Here is a 21,905-nt window from a genome sequence, read left to right as displayed (position 1 = left end):
ACACTCTCAAAACAAAATGGTGAAAGGTGAACGATCCCCTGAACCTGAGAGAAGATACAAGCAGAATCAAAAGTGGCTGCTACAAAGAAGCTTCTAGTTACACTTGACCAAATGTGACAAGGTTTCTGTGTCTGTGCCATGGCAGTGGAGAGGCAGGTGGGTGGCCTTGGTGGTGTCGTTGGCTCTGTTCCATGAGGTCACTCAGGTGCGCAGGAGGCACGACCACCCTTAGTGCACAGCTTTCCTCCTTCCTCACAGTCACAGCCCCCATGGCCATCCTGAGAAGCATGAGTGGAACAGAGTGAAGGGAAAGCTGTTTTCTTCTAAAGCTCAAAAATCTTGAACTTTCAAATAGGGATAAGTGTTATTTTTGCTCCAAGCACACATTTGAGAAATCTTCCATTTAGCGGATCTGATGATAAACCCACATTTTTTGTTTGTTTTAATCTGAAAATGTATTTGTATGGTTCTTGGAAATATTTTTTTGCATATAAAATTATATTTTATCAGCTTATTTGAAGTTTTATTTACCATTTGATAATTACTCCTAAAATGTCATTGATTAAAGAAAGAATCATCTATTGCTCCAACTGTTCTTTACTAAAGGTAATTTGTCTTTTTAATCTCATCAGTCTCCTTTTAAGCTCTCAAACTGACCTTATTTTTTTTTTACAGATTCAATGCATTAAGTCAATCTATTATTTATGATGAATTTATTTATGTATTTTCGCTATCACAAGTAGAAAAAGCCTATAAGTTGCTATGCCAAAAACCTGCCTCTAGATGGTAAACAAACCCCACAATACACAAAAGAGAGCCAAATTCTTAGAAACCCTGGGAAAGGAAGAGGGCTACTGTCCCATTAACCACTTGGAGCCCTTAAGGCAAGAATGAGGTGGAACATCTGGAACATCTGGGAGGAGACACCAGGGTGCGGACTAGTGGGGAACCTGCTCTGTGCTCTGAGACTGAAAGCCCAGCCTTGCCTCTCACTGCTGCCTTGACTGTGTCCCCATCTGCTGTGAAGTGAATGGTGTCTTCTAAATTCATGCTGAGCCCTAATTGCTGAAAAGTGTAAGACATGCAATGGGGGGATTATGTGCATCTTCCTGACACCAACATGATGCTCAGGAAGGAGACTTCTTGTTTTCTCTTAGGATTCTTTTACTAACCAAGATTTTGCCTCTACTGCATATTTCCCTTTGCTGATTGTCCCTCCCTTTTGACAGAAGATGGCCCAGGGGATTCACTACTAAGTCTCAACCTCTTACCCAAAGCCCTCAGTCTAGTGCTGCTCTTTCCTTCATGCTATTTTTGTTTGTTTCTTTTCTTGTAATCATCTTGGCAATAAAATAATCACTTTTTTCTTTCTACCTATTAAAGATGTTACCGTAGTTAATTACAGTGGTTTCCTTCAGAATGATAAATGGTCTTTCAAAATGATGTAAAGAGATCTAAATCCGTGTGCTCCAGAAGTTGAAAGAAGCTCTGTCTAGCACGGGTGCCAGTGACTCTCCCAGAGTGCTCCATGCAGCTGGCCCCACAGAGTCCCTCTGTGCTGTCATATCACCCACTGCCTTCTGTGAATGAGATATTCTGATTGGAATCCTGGTGGATGCTATTTGAGCCAGTGCCCCCACAACTCCTATGAAAGCCGAGGACCACAGGCCCCTGAAGACAATCACAGGTCTCTAGACTCACAGCTCATGACCGTCCTCTGCAGACACAGCTTCTCCCCGGATGGCTGAGGGTTGTCATTGGCTGTGTCCTTCCTTGTGCATGACAACAGGAGACATAGAAGGTCTGTAAGCAGCCCTGCAAGCCAGGTTCCGAGCAAGCCCTCCTGTGTGGGGCCCTCTTATCTGGACATAGGTGTGTAAACCAAAAATGAAACTCTAAGCTCCCTAACCAACTGAATGAACTCCTCCTCTCAGCCAAGGACACACCAAAATCAACCTGAAATACAATGCAGTCCATGATCGGAACGGATGATTGGATATGCCTTAACTTACCCTCTTCCCTTTAAAATTCAGGCACAACTGACCAGCTTTTAATATGAAGACAGAGACCTTGAGACTGACAAAGAAAACTCTTTATAGCAATAAGATACCAATGTGACAGATACCACGTCCTAAGAGAAATCAAAGTATTTTCCCCAAGATATTGTTATTTAATGTATTTAAAAATGCCTCTGCAAAGCTGGTTCTTGTGGGAAAAATCTACATTCTGTAGAGATTCCTTTTTAAGTCTCTTTCCTGACCCAGAGAGATTTAACTAAGAGTTTGGCACCTTTTAAGTCTACTAAGAAACAATTACAGTCTATTCTCTCTGAAACCTGCTACCTGGAGGCTTCATCTGCATGATGCAACCTTGGCTCCAAAACCCTTTTTCTAAACCCAGAAACTCCCTTGTGTTGATTACAGGTCATTAGATAAACTCTTTCAACCACCTATGAAATCTTTGAATCCACCTATGACCTGGAAGTCCCCAACATCCCCCCTCCTTCGGGCTGTCCTGCCTTTCCATATCAAAGCAATGTACAGCTTACACGTATTGATTGATATCTTATGTCTCCCTAAAATGTGTAAAACCAACCTGTAGCCCGACGACCTTTGACACGTGTTCTCAGGACCTCCTGAGGCTGTTTCACTGATATTTCTTTAACTTTGACCAAATAAATTTCTAAACTGAGACTTTTCTCAGATACTTATTTGTTTATAGGTATCACTGGATACACTTAAGGAATTGAAGAGATTTATGACATTGAGAAAAGGAGGAAGCCAGGGTGTGTGGAGAGAGAGAGAGAGAGAGAGAGAGAGAGAGATTGTGATGTATGTACAGGACTAACACTGAGACCTGGTTATGTAATGGTGTAGTACTGAGTATCATCCCCAAATAGTGAGGTTTCATTCCAAGAAGACTATGCATGTGTCTCATTTGGGAAAACAGCTTTTGCAGGTGTAAATTAAGGAGCTTGAAACAGGGAGATGGTCTTAGATTAATCAACTGGGACTTAAATGCAAACTCAAGTGTCCTAAAAAAAAACAAGAGGTAGAGAGACATTTAGCATAGACTGAAGTGGAGAAGGCAATGTGAACATAGAGACAGAGATTGCAGTGATGTGTCCACATCCCGGGAGAGAGAAGCCACCAGAAGCTGGAAGAGCTAAATCAGACTGCTCCCTAGAGCTTCAGAAGGAGCCAGAACTGATGACTCCAAGATCTTAGCCCAGTGAAACTGATCTGGACTTCTGAACTATGAGAGATTCCATTCCTGTTGTTTGAAGCTACCACATTTTTGAGAACTTGTTACAGTAGCCCGAGGACACTAACACAAATGGGGCTCCGGGAAAATCCAGACTAAAGGTGTTGTGTTGGTTTGCAATCTCCTTGCTTAACTTTCTGATACTAGACATAAATATGTTGGTGAAAAATTTTGTGATTGAAGAAATGTACATGAAACCTACAGCGTATGGAGAAGCATCTGTTAGTTATAAGATAAATATTGATAATTTTAGTTGAAAATGCCATATGACTCTTAATATCTCACATAACATTCTGAGTTACTCAAGAATGCATAAAAGGGGCACTAGATACTCTTCTCATGTATGTGTGTGTGTCTCTCTATACATGTATGTACACTTCATGGTGCATCAGCTGGTGGAACCCTCAGGACACCCCTTCACATCCTCAGTGCCCCATTTCACACATGAGGAAACTGTTCATGACAGCACATGGCTGATTTGCATAAAAGTCACTTGGTCAGCAGTTGTTGAAGCTGAACTTGGAATCTAGGTCTGTCTGACCTTAACTATGTCCCTTCCACAGAGCCACGTTCATTCCATAGAGGAACCCACCACCTATAAAACCAGGAAAGAGACAAAGCCAGAAGTGCAGGGTGGATTTCCTAACACAAGCTCACTGTGACCTCTAGTCCTCATCACGCTGACACTAAGCTTAAACCCAGACCCTTCTACAGTTTTGTCTACAAAGCACAATTTGCCCAAAGCCTTTACAAACACCAACAGCCTTTCTTTCAGATATGGCAGCAGGGTCACATCTTACACGGCCCTGACCACATTTTGTCTCCTCTGCCATCCCCATCTCTCTGACTCAGTCCTCGCTTGCAGCCATAAGAAAGGATGAGTTCATGTCCTTTGTAGGGACATGGATGAGCTGGAAACCATCATTCTCAGCAAACTATCGCAAGGACAAAAAACCAATCACTGCATGTTCTCACTCATAGGTGGGAATTGAACAATGGGAACACATGGACACAGGAAGGGGAACATCACACACCGGGGACTGTTGTGGGGTATAGGGAGAGGGGAGGGATAGCATTAGGAGATATACCTAATGTAAATGACGAGTTAATGGGTGCAGCACACCAACATGGCACATGTATACATATGTAACAAACCTGCACGTTCTGCACATGTACCCTAGAACTTAAAGAACAATAATAATAATAATAAAAAGAATGGGTCTTGTACATCCAATTTGCCCTACAAATGTTAAAACAGCAAACCCGCATCCCCTTCCTCTTCTCATGTGCTGTGAGAGATGACCTCCAGGCTCTCAGATACCAAGATTGTACAAGACCTAACCCAGAGAATTACTCAAGACACTTTCTATGTAAGAAGAATTGTGGTGCTAGCTCTCCTCATAGAAAAATGTTTTCTGTCTCTTCTTGAAATTGACAGCAAACACAACAACACAGAACAATTTGGGAGAACAGAGGACAGTGATACACTAGGGAAGTAAAACACACCCCTTCCCCTTGCATTGGTTTCCTGTTGCTGCTGTAACAAATTACCACAACCTTACTGCTCCGCATAACACAAGTGTATTATCTTACATTTCTGGAGGTCAGAAGTCTCAGTGAAGTAAAATCAAGGAGTAATAGGGCTCTATTCATTCTAGGCTTCAAGAGAGAGAATCCAATATGGAGCATTCCATCTTTCTGATGTTCCCACATTCCTAGCAGCATGGCCCCTTCCTCCATCACTCCAGTTTCCCTGTCCATTGTCCCAGGTCCTCTCTGGCTGTTACCTTCCTCCCTCCCTATTATAAGGACCCTTATGATTATGATGGTCTCACCCAGATAATTCAGGATACTCTCCTGACCTCAAAATTCTCAACCATGTCTGCCAAGTTATTTTTGACTTCTTCATAAGTAATGATCATAGATTCCAGATATTAGGACAATGATGTCTTTAGTGGGTGTATTATTCATTCCACAAACAACCCTCATCATCCACACCATGGTCTTCCCCTAAGGTAGAATAAAAATATCACAAGGCAGATTTATGAGGCGATGGACCTAGAAAAAACCTGAGACTCTAGGACTGTCTGATGTGTGGATGTCAAATCCTGGGAGATTCTGAGTCTCTGCTCTATGTGGACTCTATGTTGTGTAGCCATTTGTGGAAGGCTTCTGTGATTTTGTGACCTAGAGAAAATGAATCTCTGCTAAAATCAAATCTAAGAAAGATTGGCAAAGGGAATTTAAAGATTTCCTAAATTTTTGGAATTTCCCTATGCACTGAAACATGAGAAGTGGCAATAATTCAAACCAACGATGCCCTCCAAGAATGAGGATTTTTCCAATGCATTAGGTTGGCTCCCCTCAGTGAGAAGGATGCCAAAGATTCGCATGCAGGCAGTATATTTACAAAGTGTGGGAAACAAGCAAGTGAGCAAGGGAGGGGAGGAGGGAAAGGGAAAGTGAAAGGTGCCTCAGAAGGAGCCACCTCTGAGGATGACGAGAGCTCAAGCCCACATAGAAACACAGGAAAAATGCCTCTGTTATTCCACCTGAGAGGTGAGGGAGCTGCGGGATGTGTACACCTCCCTTGTCATCACTGATTGACAGCCGTCCTAGGGGATGCTAATTCCAGGCCATGAGGTCTGCCTCATTTGCAGCCTGAGCTGCTTCCCCAGGTTCAGATAGAGCAGTGAAGGGGAGAAAGGGCCATAGAGAGTCAGCTGAAGTATAATGACTAGAATCCCCAAGGCGTAGTAACAATGACTGCTAAAATTATGCACAAAGAAAAAGCGCATTTGAATCCAGAGATGTATCTCTCTGAATCTGGATATATGGATCCTGGCAGCCTGTTCGGTAGCCATTTCCCAGAAATCCAGTCCTCTGGAAAAGCAGCAGGAGGTTTGTGCACAGGCTGCACTACCTTGGTCTGGCCACTGGTAGTCGTGCATGAGAACTGCTCCCTGGAGTATTTCTCAGTCCACTGACACGGATGTAATTGGCTCCACTTCCCCTGCTGTTGAGCCAGGCGGACACGCCCTGGGCAAAGGCATCTGTGTGAAGTATTGAGGTTCAAATCAGTGCTTAAGATATGTTTGGATGCAAAATACTTTTTCATCTACGTGGGCAGTGTCTTGGCAGAAGATGGAGATTCTCTCTAAATGGATGTGAGACAGGGTGGCTGGCATCTGGGTCAGGATGATGCCCTGGTGCATGGCAAGAACATGCATTGGGCAGCAGCTGCCCTTGCTAAGGAGAGAGGTTCACTGACCTGGCTTTTCCCCCCTCACCTGCTCTCCAGAAAGCCAGACTCTAGGGCAGATGCTCCTGAGACCCCAGGAACAGGCTGGTGGGGAGCGCAGCTCAGAGCATTACTCAGGGGATGTGGCCTTTGTCATCCTACTTTGAAACAATTGACTATTTGAGCCTAGATTGATAGAGGGCTTCAAGTTGATTTTAATCCAGGCTCCTATAGTCAGCGAGTGAAACAGAGATTTTAGTTGAAATAATGAGACCTGGTATTACTAGTCAGCTTTCCATGCTGGGGAACCATAAGAAATTATACCAAAGGCAGGAAAGGGGATAGAATATGGGGATCATCACGCCAAGAATAAGGTGCAGCCCATTTAGCCCCTGGGTCTTAAAGAGACCCATAGCTCTGGATAATGGCAGATCTATGCGTGACACAGTTATCATCTTTGTGCATCTTCAGAGAATTGTTTTTCCTTTTACTCCTAGGAACAATGTCTTAAGTTTGTTAGTAAATTCTATTGAATTTATTAAAGATGCTTCTGATAAATTCTTTTTATATTCATTTCAAAAAAGAAGCAATTTCACACTGACAGAGACATTGTTTTCATAGCACTAAATACTTTTACACTCATCAAATTCCTTTGAGACTAACTGAAATTTCTGACAGCCCCACATTCTACAACTTTATTGTAAATTTTCTGCCAAAAATGATGCTTTCCTATGCACTCCTAATACAAGTATAAATATATTATTTAATCTAGTCTTAGGTTGATTTAAAATTTTGAAAATTCACTCCAAAAATATGTTCTGTAACCGTATGGCCACTAATGAGAAGTGTACTCTTTCAAGGTAAATCTCTGCTGCCCTGGTCTGACCTGGGACTCTGCGGATACTGCGCCCCTGTGCTGAGTTACTGAGATGAGCCAGCCCTGCAGCTGTGCTCAGCCTGCCCCATCCCCTGCTGATTTGCCTGTTCCTAGAGCACAGCCCCCTGCCCTGAAGACTTTTTATAGGCTGGTCACACCCGGTGCAGGAGTCAGCCCCAGTCAGGACACAGCACGGATGCAAGGTCCCCCACTCAGCTCCTGGGGCTCCTGGGGCTCTGGCTGCCAGGTAAGGAAGGAGAACACTAGGATTATACTCGGTCAGTGTGCTCAGTACTGTCTGGAACTCCAGGGAAGTCCTCTGATAACATGATTAATTGCAAGAATGTTTGTTTTTATGTTTCCAACTTCAGGTGCCAGATGTGACATCCAGATGACCCAGTCTCCATCCTCTCTGTCTGCATCTGTAGGAGACAGAGTCACCATCACTTGCCGGGCGAGTCAGGGCATTAGCAATAATTTAAATTGGTATCAGCAGAAACCAGGGAAAACTCCTAAGCTCCTGATCTATGCTGCATCCAGTCTGCAAAGTGGGATTCCCTTTCGGTTCAGTGACAGTGGATCTGGGACAGATTACACTCTCACCATCAGCAGCCTGCAGCCTGAAGATTTTGCAACTTATTACTGTCAACAGAGTGACAGTACCCCTCCCACAGTGTTGCAAGTCATAACATAAACCCCAAGGAAGCAGATGTGTGAGGCTGGGCTGCCCCAATGCTCCTTCTGGTGCCTCTATCTGCTGAGGGAAGTTCTCAAACTCAGTCAGGCTTGGAAAATCATTGGGAGATTTTCCTAGAGGAGGCCAGGGAGGTTCCTCTGAACCCTAAGCCTCTTTTGCCCTCATCCCCAGCAGAAAAGATGTGACAATGCCTGTCCTGACTGAATAAAGAAGAGAGAGAAGTCCAGCTGAGGAGTCTGTGTTATGGGATAATCGGAATTTGTACAGCAAAAGAGAAGCTATTCTCAGTATTTCAAGGAGAAATTATTCAAGTTGAATAAATTAGAGTCTAAACCACAGTCTTTCCGAAGTCTATGGAGTGTTATTCATGAAGCAGGTACTAGACACAGGGGATTCTCAGGTGCTACTTCAGAAGCCAGGGTGCACCTGCCCCTGGTGGTATGTGCTGAACACCGTGTGATGATCCTCGGTCCTGTCTGGGAAGCCCAGGGCTGGGGGTGCTGATGCTCTCAGCTGCCTGCAGCACATCTCTAGGTGATTCTCCAGTCCACACCTAACTGCGTGTGTTTTACTTCAGGTGTCAGTGTACATGAATCTACCACTCTGACTTCCCAATCTCATGACAGTAATTAGTTGTAACTTATTGTAACCTCATGGAGCAACTCTAAAGAAACCATAGAGAGAAAAGGAGTTTTGGAAAATGTGCTCCCAGAAGTGATAGTAGTGATGGGGAATTGACAGCTGACGGGGAAGTAAGGTGACTCTTTCCACAAGGCTCAACATTTTGCCAGTTATGAATTGTTGCAAAATATATCTGAATGTGCTTTCAAGTATTACCAGTTTGGAGTCATAGCTGAAAAACTTTATTAAGTCACAGATAAAATGGGAAAATCAGGAAATTGTATGAAATATACAATAACACTGTGTGTGATGGCTCAGGTCTGTAATCCTGTGATAGTTAATACTGATTGTCAACTTGATTACATTGAAGGATGTAAGCATTGCTCCTGGGTGTGTCTGTGAGGGTGTTGCCAAAGGAGATTAATATTTGAGTCAGTAGTCTGGGGAAGGCAGACCCCCTACTTAATCTATGGGCACCATTTAATCAGCTACCAGTGAATATAAAGCAGGCAGAAAAAAGTGAAAAAGTGAGTCTGGCCCAGCCTCCCAGCCTACATCTCTCTCCCGTGCTGGATGCTTCCTACCCTTGAACATTGGACTCCAAGTTCTTTAGTTTTGAGACTCGAGCTGGCTCTCCTTACTCCTCACTCCTCATGCCTGCAGACAGCCTACTGTGGGACCTTGTGATCCTGTAAGTTAATATGTAATAAACCCATATATATATATATATATATATATATAGAACTTATTAGTTCTGTCCCTCTAGAGAACCCTCACCAATACAGATTTTGGTACCAGGAATGGTTCTGCAGGAACAGAATATTAAGGTTGGAGTTCTTTTGTTGGTTTTGGGGTTTCTGGATTTGGCTGCTAAATATGATTAGATCCCTAAATGCTAAGGACTCTACTTTTAATAGTGTAGAGAACATTGACAGTTCTTGGCATGAAAGGTTTAAAGAGCTATGCAAAACAAATTCATTTGACACTAATGAATCATTGCTCATGAGAGGCAAGGAGTTTTGTGACTCTGTACCTAATACCCTTGACAAACACCTTGCAAAATAGATTCGTGAGGACAGCACCTGCGTCTTTGAAGAGCCCTGTAAAGGCTCTTCTCTGTATGTCAGATCTAATGGTGAGAACTGCAGTCACTCAGTTACAAAAGTTAAATACAATTTGGAATAATTGGATCCTGAAGTGGCAGGTACCAAGTGGTAGCACTCAACCCTCAAAGGCACGGTGGGCATAGCTACCGTAATGGGCAGAAAAGACAAAGCAGCAATCTGAACAGTCTGACTCATGTAGAGCTCTGGCATTGGCTAACTAATCACAGTGTTCCTAGAAGTGAAACTGACAGGAAGACTAATGCATTCCTACTTAATTTATGTAAGGAGGAAACTTAAGGTCAAACAGATAAAAGACTAATTGGAATTATAAAAACAGAGATTCACGGCCCCTCAATCAATTTCCAGCCTTGAGCCAGTTTACAGACCCAGAACCCCTTGAATGAAGGGGAGGCTGGGTCCCCCTGAGGTGTCCGTGGCAGATAGGAATGCTGCTTTGAGGCTTTGGCAGGCCTGCATAGGTGAACCATGGTGGAGGCCTCTAGTATTTTGCAGCAAGGCCCGGTCATCTTCTCCAGTTAACTACTCTCCTTTTGAGAGACAGCTCTTGTCCTATACTGGGCTTTTGTGGAAACTGAACATTTGACTATGAGTCAACAAGTCACCATGCGACCAGAACTGCCTATCGTGAACTGGGTGCTTTCTGACTCATGTAGCCATAAAGTGGGTCATGCACAGTAGCATTCCATCATCAAATGGAAATGGTGTATAAGTGATTGGGCTCAAGCAGGTCCTGGGGGCACAAGTAAGTTACATGAGGAAGTGGCTCAAATGCCCACGGTCTCTACTCCTGCCACCCTGCCTTCTCTCTCACGGCCTGCACTGATGACCTCATGGGGACTTGCCTTTGAGCAGTTGACACAGGAAGGGAGGACTAGGGCCTGGTTCACAGATGGTTCTCCACAATAGGCAGGTACCGCCCAAAAGTGGACAGCTGAAGCACTACAGCCCCTTTCTAGGACATCCCTGAAGGACAGTGGTGAAGGACAATCTTCCCAGTGGGCAGAACATTGAGCAGTGCACCTGATTGTGCACTTTGCATGGAAGGAGAAATTTCCAGATGTGTGGTTATATACTGATTCATGGGCTGTAGTCAATGGTTTGGCTGGATGGTCAGGGACTTGGAAGAAGCATGATTGGAAAATTGGTGACAAAGAAACTTGGAGAAAGAGTATGTAGATGGACCTCTCTGAGTGGTCAAAAACTGAAGATATTTGTACCCTGTGTGAGTGTTGACCAACAAGTGACTTCAGCAGAGGAGGATTTTGATAATCAAGTGGATAAGATGACCCGTTCTGTGGATACCACTCAGTCTCTTTCCTCAGACACCCCTGTCATTGTCCAATGAGCCCACGAACATAGTGGCCATGGTGGCAGGGATGGAGGCTATGCATGGATTCAGCAATGTGGACTTCCACTCACCAAAGCTGAACTGTCTGTGGCCACTGCTGAGTGCCCAATTTGCCAGCAGCAGCAGAGACTAACAGTGAACCCTTTGTATGGCATCATTCCCTGGGGTGATCGACCAGCTACCCGGTGGCAGGTTGATTATATTGGACCTCTTCCACCATGGAAAGGAGAGAGGTTTGTCCTCATTGGAACAGGCACTTACTCAGGATATGGGTTTGCCTACCTGCATGCAATGCTTCTGCCAAGACTACCATTTATGGACTCAAGGAATGCCTTATCCACTATCACGGTATTCCACACAGCATTACCTCTGACCAAGCACTCACTTTACAGGTAAAGAAGTGAGGCAGTGGGCTCATGCTCACGGAATTCACTGGTCTTACCATATTCCCCATCTTCCTGAAGCAGCTGGATTGATAGAATGGTGTGACAGCCTTTTGAGGTCGCGATTACAACGTCAACTAGGTTACAATACTTTGCCGGGCCGGGGCACCATACTCCAGAAGACCATGTGTGCTCTGAATCAGCGCCCAATGTATGGTATTGTTTCTCCCATAGCCAGGATTCACAGATCCAGGATTCAAGGGGTGGATGTGAAAGTGGAACCACTCACTATGATGCGCTAGCAAAATGTTTGCTTTCTGTTCCCACGACATTAGGTTCTGCTTTACTAGTCATCTTAGCTCCAGAGGGAAGAACGCTGCTACCAGGAGACACAATAATGATTCCATTAAACTGGAAGTTAAGATGGCCACTTGGACACTTTGGGGTCCTCCTACCTTTAAGTCAACAAGCTAAGAATGGAGTTACAGTGTTGGCGGCAGTGATTGACCCAGACTATCAAGATGAAGTCAGTCCGCTACTCCACAACGGAAGTGAGGAAGAGTATGCGTGGAATACAGGAGATCCATTAGGGCGTCTCTTGGTATTATCATGCACTCTGATTAAGGTAAATGGGAAACTATACCCAATCCAGGTAGGACTACAAATGGCCCAGATCCTCTCTGGGTCACGACCTGCTGAGGTGCTTGCTGAAGGCAAAGGGAATACAGAATGAATAGTGGAAGAAAGTAGTTATCAATACCAGCTACGACCACCTGACCAGCTGCAGAAATGAGGACTGGAACTATCATGAGTATTTCCTTCTTCTTTTGTTAAAAACATGTTTGTGCATGTATGCACTTGTACTAAGAAAATATCTTCATTTCATTTCCCTTTTCTTTATCAGGTGACATAGATTTGCTGACCTCATATCAGCATTTAAGTATTGTTTACTTTATGTAATAGTATTTGGGTTGGGGATTGGTGCATTTCCAGTTGTAGGAAGGATAGTTTATTATGTTAGGGGTAATTATGACCTTACTGTTGTCTGTATTTCAAGATTATGTATGATCTCAGGAGATGTGTGTGGGTTCAAGTTCACAAGGGGTTGGCTTGTGGTGGTTAATAATGAGTGTCAACTTGATTGGATTGAAGGATGTAAAGTGTTCATCCTGGGTGTGTCTGTGAGGGTGTTGCCAAAAAAAGATTAACATGTGAGTCAGTGGGCTGGGAAAGGCAGACCCACCCTTAATCTGTGTGGGCACAACCCAATCAGCTGCCAACCCATCCATACTATAAGCAGGCAGAAAAATGTGAAAAGAGACGGGCCTCGCCTCCCAGCCTACAGCTTTCTCCCATGCTGGATGCTTCTTGCCCTCGAACATGGACTCCAAGTTCTTCAGTTTTGGAACTCTGGCTGGCTCTTTTTGCTCCTCATCCAGCAGATGGCCTATTGTGAGACTTGGTGATTGTGTGAGTTAATACTTAATAAACTTCCTGTATTAGCCAGTTACATCTAGAGGGACAGAACAGGATATATACATATATGTATACATACACACATACATATATATATGCACACACACACACACACACATATATATATATTTATAAAGGGGAGTTTATTAACTTACAGGATCATAAGTTACACAATGGGCTGTCTGCAAACCAATGAGAAAGGAGGGCCATGGAGTCCAATGTTTGAGGGCAGGAAGAAACCAGCATAGGAGAAAGATGTAGGCTGGGAGGCTAGGCCAGTCTCTCCTCTTCAAATTTTTCTGCCTGCTTTATATTTGCTGGCAGCAGATTAGATTGTGCCCACCAGATTAAGGGTGGGTCTGCCTTCCCCAGCCCACTGACTCAAATGTTAATCTCTTTCGGCAACACTCTCACAAGTTGACACTCATTATTAACCATCTCACTCCCCTTCATATATATATGTATATAGTCCTTTAATTCTGTCACTCTAGAGAACCCTGACTAATACGTCTACACTTCTGATGATCTATTTCTTTTATTTTAGGTCATTTATTTCCCCTGGGTTGCCTACACTCGCTTCTTCCCACTCCCCTATGAAGGACAATATAAAGCCTCTGGACCTCACTAGGTCAGGGCATGTCCCTGCTTGCACTATCCATGACACTTTCCTCTTTTACTCTTTAGCAATGAGGGAATGTCATCCTTACCCAGATGCCAGCCACCTGTCTCACATCCAGGACAGAGAGTCTCCATCTCCTCTCCAGCAAATACCCATGTATGTGGGCATGGTGGCATGCCCCTGTGATCCCAGCTACTCCATAGGCTTAGGGGGGAGAATCACTTGTGCTTGAGAATTCAAGGTTGCAATGAGCCATGATCACACCACTGCACTTCATGTTGGGTAACTGAGTGAGACCCTGTGACTTTTCCCCTACATTTTACAGAATTGTTTTTTTTGCCTCTTTCTTCTATTAATTTATGTTTTGTCCATTCATTTTCTGCAAACCTTTAGAGGGCAAATAGGAAGTTTCCCTTTTTAACGTGGTGGCTCACGCCTGTAATCCCAGCACGTTGGGAGGCCGAGGTGAGCAGATCACCTGAGGTTGGGAGTTCGAGACTAGCCTGACCAACATAGAGAAACCCCGCCTCCACTAAAAAAAAATACAAAATTAGCAGGGTGTGGTGGTGTGCACCTGTGATCCCAGCTACTCAGGAGGCTGAGGCAAGAGAATTGCATGGACCTGGGAGGCGGAGGTTGCAGTGAGCCCAGATTGTGCCACTACACTCCAGCCTGGGTGACAAGAGCGAAACTCCGTCTCAAAAAAACAAAACGAAACAAAAACAAACAAAAAAACACCTACTGCCTCACTGAATTAAAGGCGTGTTCAGCAGTTTCTTTGTTATTTCAAAGAGTGGCATCTGCTTCAGCAGGGTCAGTCTTTAATGTATTTGTTTTGTTTCTTTTTTCTCTGTCTGGTGTTCTTTTCTATTTTATTATAATTTTTTAAATTTGAGGGATGAGGTTTTCATAGTACTGAATATCAAACAATGAATCCACATGAATGATTCACCTAATTTCCTTGGTTTTAGTCCTCTATACAGGTTTTATATAGCAAAAGAACCATTTAAAGACTTGGGTTACGAATGTATTTTATTTTACCTCTGGCATGCCTTGGGCTGAGAAAGCATTATATGGTGGCACAATATTTGTAACATTCTTATAGTCATCTGGTGGTGGTTTGAGGTATGATGTTTTGAAAATCTAGCAAGAATTAAAATATGTCAAGTTAGAGAGAAAAATTCCAGATTATTATTAAGATATAATTTATTTTGCCCCAAGTATATACTTCAGATTAAGCATCCTGGAACTAGGTTCTATAATTGAATAGATAAATTACACTGACAACAATGAGAAAAAGCCTTATCATTATTATTGTCTTCCTAATAATAGAAACTTTTATAAATGCATGCAATCCCAGGTAACCAAAAGTTTCCTTATAAAGTGTAACAGCAGAGCTTCAAAGGTGGCACTTTGGCAAGCCTCTTTTTTTGACTATGCCTTTTCAGTTTCCTTTGTGGGCTCCTTTTCTTTCATCTTTATTTAAATAATATTTCCCTATGTTTTATCCCCAGCCCATTGCTTGCCTCTGTACTGCCTCCCTGCCAGACTTCATTTAGTATCAGAATTTTACCAATAGCTAATATGCTTACGATGCTTACCTTTTCAGATTCGTATATTTAAATGTTTTGTGGTTATTTCATCCTGGATGTCCAAACTCAACATGTTAAAATTCAAATTTATCATCTCTCACCCCGGGCCTGCTTTTGGTCTGCGTTTCCTACCTCTATTAATAGCTTCAGTCATTAGCCACTGACACCAGACAGTCTCAGGGTCATCCTGAACTCTATCTTCCCCTCCTTCCCCAAGTCAATCACTAATCAAGTCCTGCTAATACATTTCCTTACTATTTCTGAAATCCATCCCTCTTCCTCATTCCTACTAACATCCTAATTTAAAACTTTATTATCCTTTACCTGGACTATTGTCTTAGGACAACAACTTTAACCCGTTGCTTAGCCTAGGTGTAATCCACAGAGGATCTTGTCTGTCTAAAATGCCCCTCTAGCCACATCCTTCCCCTGCTCAGATCTTGTCATTGGCTCCCATGAACTGAAGTTGAAGTTTAAGCTCCTTAGGACAGCATACACACCCTTCTATGATCTGTTCCCAGAACATATTTACTGGTTTATCTCATATCATGGCCCACTTTGTATTTTACACTTTTGAAATACAGAAAATCATTACATTCTCCCAATAATACTAAGCTAGTATATGCCTAAAAGCCTTTGCCAATATTTTGTCTTTTGTTGAGAATTCTCTTAGCTTATTTTGTCATGTGGTTAACTCCTTACGTCCTTTCATGACTCACATGTCAAGACTTCAGGAAACCTTCTCTAACTCCCAGACTGGGCTGAGTGATCCTTTTCTGGGTAAATAATGAACTCTAATCATAGTCTTCATAGCACTTACCATACTAATTTGAAGTCTGAAGTATTCCATTGTCTGCCTCACTTTACTTAGGCAAAGGAACCATGTCCTAGTCTCATTCTGGCCTCAGGACTTCAGCCTGGGCGGCAGTGGGAGACTGTGTGTCAAAAAAAAAAAAAAAATTGCCAATGATTGAAGCCTAATACTGAAGATTCTGGCTTATTAATAATTAGTCTGTTGCTGTGTGTTAATTGAGCTCCCCAAGTGATTACTCATGTAGGACTTCAAACCAATAATTTAGAACCCTGTGACTCAAAATCTGGGCAAAAATAAGCAGCATCAGTATCACCTGGGAGCAGCTTCAGGTCTCACTTTAGATTTACTCTGAATCTAAATATTATATTTTTATTAAAAAATTAAGAACAGATGACAAGCTTCAACTACATCTAAATTCTTTAGATTTACTTTAAAAGAATCAACATTTTGACACAATACCAAAGTGAACTAAATTCGCTTTTTTTTTTTTTTTTTGAGACAGAGTCTTGCTCTGTTGCCCAGGCTGGAGTGCAGTGGTGCAATCTCGGCTCACTGCAACTTCCACCTCTCCAGTTCAAGCGATTATCTTGCCTCGGCCTCCAAAGTAGCTGGGATTACAGGCACATGCCATCATGCCCGGCTAATTTTTGTATTTTTAGTAGAGACAGGGTTTCACAATGTTGGGTCAGCTGGTCTCGAACTCCTGACCTCAAGTGATCTGCCCGCCTCGGCCTTCCAAAGTGCTGAGATTATAGACATGGGCCACCATGCCCAGCCTAAATTTGCTTTAATTTGGAGAAGTACTGGTCTAGAAAACACAAATTCCAAGGAGACTCAGGTTCTTAAGTTGATTTCTTGAGTACAAGTTCTTCAAATGCATTCTCCAAGATTAATTTTTTTTTTTACTTTTTAAATTGACAAAGATTATACATATTCATGGCTATACGGGGATGTTTCAGTACATGTAGATGGTGATCAGATCAGGGTAATTAGCATATCTATCATCTCAAACATTTATTATTTCTTTGTGTTGGGAACATTCAAACTACTCCTAGGTATTTTAAACTACATAATATAGTATTGTTAACTATAGTCATCTACAGTACTACAGAACCCTAGAACTTATTACTCCTACCTAGCTGTAATTTTGTATCCATTAACCAATCTCTTACTATTCCTCCTTTCTCCCTACCCTTTTCAGCCTGCAGTATCCTCTGTTCTACTTTTTACTTCTATGAGATCAACTTTTTTTAGCTTCTGCGTGAGTGAGAACATGTGGTGTTGAAATTTCTATTCCTGGCTTATTTTGCTTAACATAATATCCTCCAGTTCCATCCATGTTGCTGAGAATGACAAGATTTTATTTATTCTTTTTTATCACTAAATAGCATTCCTTGGTGTATATATACCACATTTTAAAAATCCATTCATCTGTTGTTGGAAACCTAGGTTGATTCCATATCTTGGCTATTGTGAACACTGTTGCAATAAACATGGGGATGCAGATGTCTCTGCAATATAATGCTTTTCTTTCCTTTGGATAAACACCCAGTAGTGGGATTGCTTGAGGGGTTTCAATACCGTTCTCCATACTGGCTGCACTAATTTACATTCCTACCAACAGTGCATAAGAGTTCCTTTTTCTCCAGCTACTCAGGAGGCTGAGGGAGGAGAACTATTTGAACCCTAGAAGCAGAGGGAGCCAGATTACACCACCACTGCACTCCAGCCTGGACGGAGAGTGAGACTCTGTCAAAAAAAAAAAAAAGTCCCTTTTCTTCATGTCTTTGTCAGCATTTGTTATTTTTGTCTCTTCTATAATAGCCATCCTAACTGATGCAGATGATGCCTTACTGTGGCTTTGATTAGCATTTCCTTGCTGATTAGTGGTGTTGAACATTTTTTCATATATTTGTTGGTCATTTGTATGTCTTCTTTTGAGAAATGTCTGCTCAGAGCATTTGTTTATATTTAATTAGATTGTTGTGCTTCTTTGCTGTTGATATGTTTGAATCCCTTGTACATTCTTGATATTAATTTCCTGCCAGATGAGTTTATATTTTCTCCCATTCTGTAGGTTGTCTTTTCACTCACTTTATTATTTCCTTTGCTGTGCAGAAGATTTTTACCTTGATGTGATCCCATTTGTTTATTTTTTCTTTTGTTGCCTGTGCTTTTGATGCCTTATTCATAAAATATTTTCCCAGAGCAATGTCCTGAAGGATCTCCCCTATGTTTTCTTCTAGTAGCTTTACCATTTTGGGTCTTATATTTGGGTATTTGAGATACTTTAAGTTGATTTTTGTATAGGGTGAGAGGCAGAAGTCTAGTTTCATTCTTCTGCATATGGATATCCAGTTTTTCCAGCACCATTTATTGAAGAGACTATCCTTTCCCCAATGAGTGTTCTTGGCATCTTTGTAAAAAATCCGTTGGCTGAGATATGTGGATTTTCTGGGTTCTTTATTCTATTCCATAGGTCTATGTGTCTGTTTTTATGCCAATACCATGATGTTTTGGTTACTACAGTTTTGTAGTATATTCTGAGGTCTGGTAGCATGATACATCCAGCTTTGTTCTTTTTGCTTAGGATGGCTTTGGCTATTCAGGATATTTTTTGATTCCATAAAATCTCTTTGGATTTTTTTTTAATTTTGTGAAGAATGTTCATAGGTATTTTGATAGAGATTGCATTGAATCTGTAGGTTGCTTTTGAGTAGTACTGTCACTTTAACAACATTCATATTTCTGATCCATGAGTGTGAATGTCTTTTCATTTGTTTGTATCCTCTTCAATTTCTTTCATTAGTGTTTTGTAGTTTTCATTTTACCTCCTTGGTTACATTTATGTCTGGGTTTTTTTTTTGGTAGCTATTGTAAATGGGTTTGCCTTCTTAATTTCTTTTTCAGCAAGTTTGTTGTTCATATATATAAATGCAACCAATCTTTGTGTATTAGTTTTGTGTCTTGCAACTTCACTGAATTTGTTTGTTCTACAAGTTTTCTGGTAGAGTCTTCAGGTTTTCCTATATATAAGATCATGTCATCTGCAAATAGGAAAAATTTGATGTCCTCCTTTCCGATTTGAATGCCCTTTATTTCTTTCTCTTGTTTAATTACTCTTGATAGGACTTCACATTTATATACTTTGAATATTTAAAATGTTTACATAAATGTCAGAATCAACTTTCATTTTTCATAGAAAAAGAAGACCCTACTTGTTTTGCAGTTTTAATATTAATCAATTATTATTATCGGAGATAAATTATTTAACAAATTAAACTGTCTATTAAAATATTTCACCACAAATAAATTCCATAAGGAAAATATCTACAACTGTTTTTATGAAAGAAAAAAAGGCTTCTCTACAGTTGCTTAGGCCTGGTGCCATGGCACACACCTATAAATCCCAGCGCTGTGGGAGGCCATGGCAAGAGGATCCTTTGAGCCCAGGAGTTTGAGACCAGCGTGGACAACAAAGTGAGACCTCATCTCTACAAAAAATAAAAAAGAAATTAGCTGGCCATGGTGGTGCGTGCCTGTGGTCCTAGCTGCTCGAGAGGCTGAGGAAGGAGGATCACTTGAGCCAGGGAGGTGGAGGTTTCACTGAACCATATTCACGCCACTCCACTCCAGCCTGGGCAACAGAGCTAGACCTTGTCTCAAAAAATTAAGTTAGTTAAATTAAACATAAAGTTGCATTGTATTTAAGAAATTGGGAAAGCAGAAAATGCTTCTGTTTTTCTTTTGAGTTGAACAATGAGAACACATGGACACAGGGAGGGGAACATCACATACCGGGGCCTGTCAGGGGGGTGGGAGGCTGGGGGAGTGATAGCATTAGGAGAAATACCTAATGTAGATGATGGGTTGATGGGTGCAGTAAACAACCATGGCATGTGTATACCTATGTAACAAACCTCCACGTTCTGTACATATATCTCAGAACTTAAAATGTAATAATAACAATAATAAAAACGACAAAAAAAGGAAATGCTTCTTGTTAGAACAGATTACATACCCGCATTGCTTTTTATAATAGCCTGTAATAACAGAATATCCACAAGGTGGCAGTAATATATCAGTTTCATCCTCTGAAATTAAAACTTTTGCCTATTCGGTAATACAATGGATCTTTTGAACTCACTCTAACACGTAGAATACAGCAATTTGACTTAATAATTAGCCTTTAATTTATAGTCTTGTATTATCACTTTAGTGGTTTGAATTATTTTGTATTTTAATATATTTAAATGAATTAGTCCTATACAAATTGACTAATTTGACATGTGAAGGTGTTTTTATTCTATTTTCAGAAGTTTAGCTTTAAAAAAATTTCTAAACTTCGATATCTGGTGAGTGTCAATGTTTTTATCTTATTAAAAGGTGACAGACCACACTACATTCAACTGATTTTTTTTTTAACAAGGATGCAAAATCAGTTTAAAGGAAGGATATCTTTTTCAACAAATGGTGCTAGAGCAATTGGACATTCACAGGTACAAAAACTAAGACTGACCTAAATTTATACTTTATATAAAATTTAGCTCACATAAATCACAGGCTTAAATGTAAAATGTAATACTATAAAACTTAAAGTTGTGTATGGTAGCTCGTGCCTGTAATCCCAGCTACTACTCAAGTGGCTGAGGTGGAAGGATCACTTCAATCCAGCAGTTAGTGGCTGCAGTGAGCAATGATGGCACCACTGCACTACAGCTTGGGCGAAACCTCGTCTCAAAAATAATTAATTAATAAATAAATTCATTAAACTTTTTAAAATAGAAGAAAAGTCTTGAGACCTTGGGCTAGGCAAAGAATTTTTAGGCTTGATATCAAAAACAAAATCTACAAAAGGAAACAGTGATAAAACTGGACTTCATTGAAATAAATAAACACTTTTTTTTTTTTTTTTTTTTTTTTTACTTAGAAAGACTCTGTAAAGAGGTTGAAAAAATGAATTACAAAGTGGGAGAAATAATTTGCATACCATATATCTGACAAAGAACTTATATCTAGCATATGTAAAAAATTCTCAAAACTCAATAGTAATAAATAAGGTATCCAATTAGAAAATAGGCATATGTGACCTCTCTGTATTATAACTTAAACCTCATGTGACTACAATTATTTCAAATGAAATAGACAAAACAGCAATGCCTGTTTCTAGCATATAAAACAATCAGAGAACATAGAATTGTACAAAGTTAAATTATTGGGCCATTTACTTAATTTAAATATTTTTAAATGCGTGTACCCATTTTGCTTGAAGGTGTGTGCAAGTATGCTTGTATTTTTTTTAACGATAATATAGTCACATGAGCATCAAATTTATTTTTTAAAAGTTTATAGTTAGCCCACACAAGTTCTTATTGATTCCCTCATTCTTAACACCTGCATAATATTTCATTTTATAATTAATGGATTGTAGGTTTATTCTTTTAAAATCACTTGTGTTGTTCTCATGGTTTTTTTTTTCACTAAAAAGTGTTGCAATGCACAAAATAAAAATATAAGGAGGGTCTTTTCTGGATCTCTGTTGAAAAACTTTGAATACAAATTACAAGTTCAAATCACATGCAAAATAAACATTTTAATTAATAGGGCTTTTATGCAAGATGTTAGTAGCAGCAGCAGCACAGTTTTATTAATATCCCTGAATCTCTCACAAAAACTGACTGAGCAACTGGGATAACAAGGTATTAACTGTGACAAAACAATGTAACAGGGTGTCATCATGGACCTTTTGTGAGGTTAAACCACAGGGACCCAGGGGAATCACCAATTTTTTTGGAAGAAGGAAGGAGAGGGAAAAATTGTTTAATGGCCCTGGGAACTGGAAAACC

At 41.1% G+C, this 21,905-nt stretch overlaps 1 pseudogene; it reads left to right on the top strand.

The window, feature by feature from the left end:
* The window catches only part of LOC112208179 (zinc finger protein 532-like), a 58,318-nt pseudogene that overhangs the window by 6,869 nt on the left and 29,544 nt on the right, over positions 1-21,905 (top strand).

The sequence above is a fragment of the Pan troglodytes genome, chromosome 23 (assembly GCF_028858775.2).
Source record: "Pan troglodytes isolate AG18354 chromosome 23, NHGRI_mPanTro3-v2.0_pri, whole genome shotgun sequence".
Classification (NCBI taxonomy): domain Eukaryota; kingdom Metazoa; phylum Chordata; class Mammalia; order Primates; family Hominidae; genus Pan; species Pan troglodytes.
Note: the sequence above shows the minus strand (reverse complement) of the source record. Positions and strands in the feature narration are given on the sequence as shown.